The sequence below is a fragment of the Lactuca sativa genome, chromosome 3 (assembly GCF_002870075.4).
Source record: "Lactuca sativa cultivar Salinas chromosome 3, Lsat_Salinas_v11, whole genome shotgun sequence".
In the NCBI taxonomy this organism is placed as follows: domain Eukaryota; kingdom Viridiplantae; phylum Streptophyta; class Magnoliopsida; order Asterales; family Asteraceae; genus Lactuca; species Lactuca sativa.
The window spans coordinates 141,109,623-141,116,303 of record NC_056625.2 but is presented as its reverse complement, the minus strand read 5'-3'; positions in this window follow the sequence as shown (position 1 = coordinate 141,116,303).

Here is a 6,681-nt window from a genome sequence, read left to right as displayed (position 1 = left end):
TTTCAAGCTTGGCACCATCAAATTCAAGTTCTTTCAAAATGAGACCAATAGAAGCAACTTATAAGCTCACACACTCAATCTTATCACAAGATGCACGAGTTCTAGGGTTTCTGGAGAGAGGAAGTGATTAGGGAGGCCATCAATGGAACTTAAGGCCTTTAAATAGGGTGCAACACCCTAAAAATTAGGTTTTCATATTCAACCACCAACTCGTCCAGTTTTCCTCACCAACTTGTCGATTTGGTCCGAAAATATCTGGGGCCCAAAAACTTTCAACATGTCGACTTGAGGCCATCAACTCGACGTATTCGAAGGAAAATTTGCCTTTTTAACTAAAAATTCTCATACCTAGGAATTTGTATGTTAAATGCGCTTTAGGATATTTGATGTTGATTGAATGTCACTAGGTCATATGTTATAGGGGTGAAATGTTACTTGACATTCGTCATTGTCTATAACAATCTTGAATGAGTCTTGTGAAAGTGGGAGATTGAACAATGTTTATCCTCAAGAATCATTTTAGAATGGTTATTGACAATAGTATATGATCCTAAAGGGGGTCACACAAACAAAAACTTGATGAAAATATATTATTTATAAGAATTTTATTTTAGATATGTATTTATAGTTCTTGTAATTAGTTAGAAATTATTTGTTTTATTAAGATATTAATTTCAATATTAAGTATCGAAATATATCATAAGGTGTGATTTATTATTTCATGTGCATCCTTTTAGACCAAAAGGGGTTTTTTGTCTTGTATATATATATATATATATATATATATATATATATATATATATATATATATATGTGTGTGTGTGTGTGTGTGTGTGTGTATGTGTACTTATAAGTTAAAAAAAATTGGAAGATTTTTTCTATAAAGTTCCTATTTCTTCTTATACTTAAAACTATAGGTAAGGAAAGGGGATAAGAAAACTAAGAGAAAACATGACTACAGTTGTATAATCATAAGATTGTTCTTGTTACTAGCATCCATATCAAGTTGGCTAATTATTGTTGGATGTCTAAGGTTGATTTCTACTCTACATTCATCATCAACATCCAATTTCCTAAGAGGAATATGTTGGAAATAGGTGTCTAATGTCATAGCTAAATTGGTATAACATTAGGAATAACAACAAAGTCTTTTTTGGGTTGCCCTAGAGAGCTAAAATGGCTAGAAAGAATTTAAGAGATTGAGGAATATAGTTTATTAATTTGTTACAAATTAATAAATTAATTAAAAATTACTTAAGATTAATTTAGAATTAATTTGGAGTTAATTAGAATTAATCATGAATTTATTTTCAGGTGAAAGGATTGAATGTTAATTGTTCAATATTGATCAAGATGAGCATTATTGAAACACTAAACTGTGTGGACGGTTTTAAGGAGTATTGGAGGCTTCCAAGATCAATCCTAGTAACAGATATGGAAAGGATTTGAATATGCATTAAATCTAATTATTTAATTGATTCTAGTATGCATTGACTACAAGCTACCTCAGCTATAAATAGCATGTTAGTGTAAGAACCTAAAATTTAGAGAAAGTTGACATTTAGTCAAATACTACCTTTGTACCATATTTATTTTCCACTTTTGACAGTCTTTATTCGTCAACTTTGACCTTAAATATTCTTGTTTTTAATATATATAATACTTGATTCAAAATATATGAATGGATTGTGTTTTAAAAATATTTTCATTGTTATAAGTTTCATCAAGTGATTTATAACACAGATAAAAAAAATTAAGGTCAGCGTTGAAGAATACAGACTTTAAAAGTCAAAAGTAGACAATAAATATGGGATGGAGTATTGAACAAAAGGGGAAACAGGGTGAATAGTGAGAATTAGATGAGATTATGAATTTGTGACTTCATGAAAATAGCCAAGATAAGTTTAAGCCACATAAAATAGGTTAGATAAGCAAGTTCAAGAGAAAGGATGCATGAGAAGATGCATTTTGGCCAAAAGGGTAAAATAGGAAATTTTATGTTTTTGGGGCAAGTTTTTTACTTAATAGATTCAGACCTATAGTAAGTTAGTGAGATATGACTTAACATATGAGTAGAATATGTTCCACCTTTGCATGCATATAAAGAGCATTGAAAAAGAAACTAAGAATTTGTGAATGTTAGAAGTTGGGACAAAAATGTCCCAAAACTAGATTGGAATAAGCCAAGGGGCTGCTGTCAAGAAGGCAACACAAGTGGTAGGTAGAGTACCACGGCGTGGAGGAAGTCAGTGGGTAGAGTACCTTGGTTGTTTTCAAGTAGGAAGTACGGATTGTGGGTAGAGTCCCACAACGTGGAAGGAGTCAGTCATAAGAAGAAATAGTGATGAACTTTTCCACGGCACTGCAATATGTTCACCATGGTGTGGTGGCGCAAAGTAGGTTGCCATTGACCACCATTTAAGTGGTCACCGCAGCACGGTAACAAAACTAATATGGTGCAGTTACGCATAAGAATAAAGGTTTTTAATCCCTTCATTCTCTTCATTTAACACCCTCAAACCCTCTAGAGCTAAGCTCGGGCGATTTGGATAAAGAATAAAGAATAAAGTGGTTAATGGCTTGGATTGAAGGTAGAATGCTCCAGAGGTAATCATCTTCTCCATTTTTAAGATACTAGGGCTTGATTGGTGTTTTTGATGAATTGAGCTAATATAGTTACATTATTTTAAGAAAGCTTGTTATTAGTTCTCCATGAAAAGCATAACTTTCCTTGTCCATCCCTTATCTTCTCTCTTACATGGTGTAGTGTAATATTGGGTGGTTGATGTGCTTCTCCTTTAAGAATTATTTGGCAAGTTCTTAATGGATTAAGAAGTACATAATACAAGTGAATACTAGCATTTTAACGTGATTTACTCTTGTTTGGTGGATAGATGTAGAGAAGCTCTACTTTGACTTCATCAACTTTCGATCTCACTTGAGAATCAAAGACTTAAAAGTTTGAAATGTTTTCTTTTCTGTTATTTATTTAATCTTTCCATAATTTTAAAATGATAATTGGTGGGTATAAAATGTTTTTTTAGTTATTCATGTTTTATTACTTTCGTTGTCATTAGTAGCATATTTTGGAAAATGATTTTGAATAAAACTCAACAATTGGTATAATTGTACCAACTTTTCTTATCTACATAAACAACTTAACAAACAATGATAAAAATATTGGACTTTCCCCTATTCTAGAGACTCAACGTCTTTTCTTATTGACCTCGTGCTTTATCGTCCATCATACCGTCCATCATACAACTACAATGATGAAAAGGTTCTTGATGAACCAAAATGATTATAATGTTTTAATTGTTTAACCTTTATTTACCAATTCATCTTGTAGAAAGTTTCTATAAAATTGACAATGTTGTAAAGGAGAAAAATCTACTTGCATCAAATAAAGAAACACAAGGTTTTGAAAAAAGTGAGAAATATACAATTCCTCCAAAAGAAAGATGAGGATTTTAATGATCAATAATGATGGAAAATTATAGAACTCTTCCAAAATAAAGATAAGGATTTCGATGATGAATAATGATGAAAAATATATCCCTATGGTATGATGAACCAAAAATGAGAAATCATTCTTTAACGTGGGATAAAACAAAAAACACACTACTAGAAAACAGAGCCATAGCGATAGGATTTTAGTTACGGAAAAATCAGTCGGAAATAACGACGGTTTACCGATGTATTTCTAACAAATTGAGAAGGCTATATACATGGATTTTAGTGACTATTTTCTAAAGGTTTCGCAACACAAAAAAATTAAGATATAAAAAAAAATATTGACGGATTACCCACCAAAATTGATTTTTCTACATGTACCCAACTGTCACACCCCAAAACCATGAACGGCGGAAACGTTCAGGGGTGGAGAACGTCATGTACAGTATCACAACAGTGTAATATAATAAACAAGCAACAACATCATCCATTGCGTTACAAGTAGAGTTTTAATACATGTGTGCTCTTTCATTGTAGTAAGACACCAAAAATATACAATCAAAATAAAAGACGAATCTTGTCTGCTCCGTCTTCTCAAAACCTGGCCATCGTACCTTCTACTGTTGACCTGAGAATACAAGTTATTTTGAAAGAGAGTATCAAATTTAAAGCTGGTGAATTCATAAGTAATTAAGTGTCATTGTCTTGCTTATGAAAATCTATTATGAAGGCCATGTAAACCTTTAAATGAAAATGTTGATGTAAGTATGAAAAACCCTAGAAAATCCCTTATTTTCTATAAGTATGAAGTGTAGTCTTCTACCAAGACCCGAATGTTTTGTTATGACTATGTAGTCTTCTACCAAGACCCGAATGTTTTTTTATGACTATGTAGTCTTCTACCAAGACCCGAATGTTTTGTTATGACTATGTAGTCTTCTACCAAGACCCGAATGTTTTGTTATGACTAGGTAGTCTTCTACCAAGACCCGAATGTTTTGTAAGTAATATGATAGCTTTTCCTTTCTATTGACTAGTACTAGAGTACTTAGTCTAACTCCTCGTATATGTGAAAGTATCACAAAATAAAGTAAACAGGAAAAATATAATCATGTAAGTGTTATTATCTTGGGTTACCAGGACAAACACGACATCGCTGAAGCGAAAGATAGACCCTATGGACATTCGAAGAGTGTCCCCTCATCCTCTGTAGCGGCAGTAGGGTGGAGGGAGGGTTATTCCCAATATCGATCTCCTAATATCAATCGTTAACCTAATGATCCTCCGAAGATTCACATCTCATCCACTGTTGCAACAGTTGGAAAGAGGGATGGTTAGTCCCGTCACTGACTACTAAGTAAGTAGCAACCTTAGACATCCGTAGACGTTCATCTACCACTGGTGCTAATCAGTGGGGTTCGGAATGGTAAGTCCCGCCGAATTATCCCATTGAACTGGGATAGGAAAGATAATTTACACAGTAAATACTAATAAATCATCCTCATAGTTCTAAGTACAAGTATCCAGGTAAGTAAATGTAAACATATTCATGTATCATGTAATCCTAAGTACGTGTACTTATGTATCATGTAAGGTATTGGTATCGACTCATGAATGAACTGACTCTTGTGTGGTTCCTTGTAGTAGTAATAATGTTTGATATCTTCTAACTATCCCTATGATAGTTAACTGAAAGGTAATTGGTTGTTTACGTAGGTTTATGCACTCTTGCTACCCAAGAGTATTGGAAACTAAATGAAGGGTGAAAACTATAATCTCTAACATATAAATGAACATATGCGCATAAGTATAGTTTGATTCAAGAAGGTAAAATAATGGTTTTGCAAGATATCTAGGAGTTTTGAACAATAATTAAGAATGACTTGATGTCATTTTAATAAACATTTCAAAACTAATACTTTTGTTATCAAGGTATTTTAAGATAGAAAACCATTTCATGTGACACCTTTTGAAATATGTGAAATCTACTGAGTGAAAACACAGTTATAAAATACATAAGATTGATTTATTAACATACTATTTTCTACTTGTATTCCCCCCCCCCATTAAAACGTTTAAAATCATTTAAAACATTGATCAAGGGGTATGAACTCACCTGTAGTTAGTGGTTCGGATGAACTGGACGGTGTAGGATTGCTAGGTGTCAAGTGAGGACTTGTACACACAATACGATCCTAATGAACATATAATCACACATATATGCACTCAATTAGTCTCAAATTACTAATTGATGAAGTTAAGACATCCTAAACATAATAAACACTTTATATAAGTGTTTTAAGTCCTAAGGATTGCATCTAAGCTATTGTGGGACAAGGCACTTGTGTTTAGGGTTCCAAAGGACCCCATATATGAGTTTACTCCTCATATACCAACACACATGGAGTTTACGGTTGTAAACTCTTGAGTTTACGGCTGTAAACTCTTGAGTTTACGGCTGTAAACTCCCAACCATGGGTGTATTGTGTGTTTTGAAGTTCCAAATGATTCCTAAAATTATTCCAACTTGGTGGTTAAATTCTTGGAAGGGTTTAAGGCCTAGAAACACTCCCTAGAGGAGTTTACGGCCCCAAGGCAATTTCCTTTGGAGTTTACGGCCGTAAACTCCCTTGGAATGGTATTTTTGTTGTTTTCAAGTCTCTTGCATATGAAGGATAGGTTCTAAACATTTGTTTAAAGCTAATTAGGACCCCAGTCACACTTTGGTGCCGTTGTTTGGTGTTTACGGCCTAGGAGCATTATCAGGGCCGTAAACTCACTTCAAGAGGTGATTTTGATGTGTTTTTTTTCCTTCAATTAAGTGGGAACAATTCCTATTAAATGTCCAATGCTTTAGGTGCCTTAAAAGCACCATTTGGAGCTTGAATTTGGAGTTTACGGCCTAAGAAACTCTTGGGTCGTGAACTCCCAAACTTGGGTGGATTTTGCTTGATTTCATTTCCCTAACATACTTATAAATGAGTCTAAGGAAGTAGCATAACACAAGGGTCGGTCTCGGCTTTGTTTCGGGAGTTTACCGCCCAAGAACACCTTTGGTAGTAAACTCCTAAATCTAGTGATTTAGCCTTCTAAATCATGTTATAACTACATATAAAGCTTTCTAACACTAATAAAAAGAGTTACTCACGTTTTGGTATAAAAACCCGAAGATCCGTGTGAGAGAAAATGGCTTTTCTCTAGTTGAAAATGCGAATAATGAATGAATTT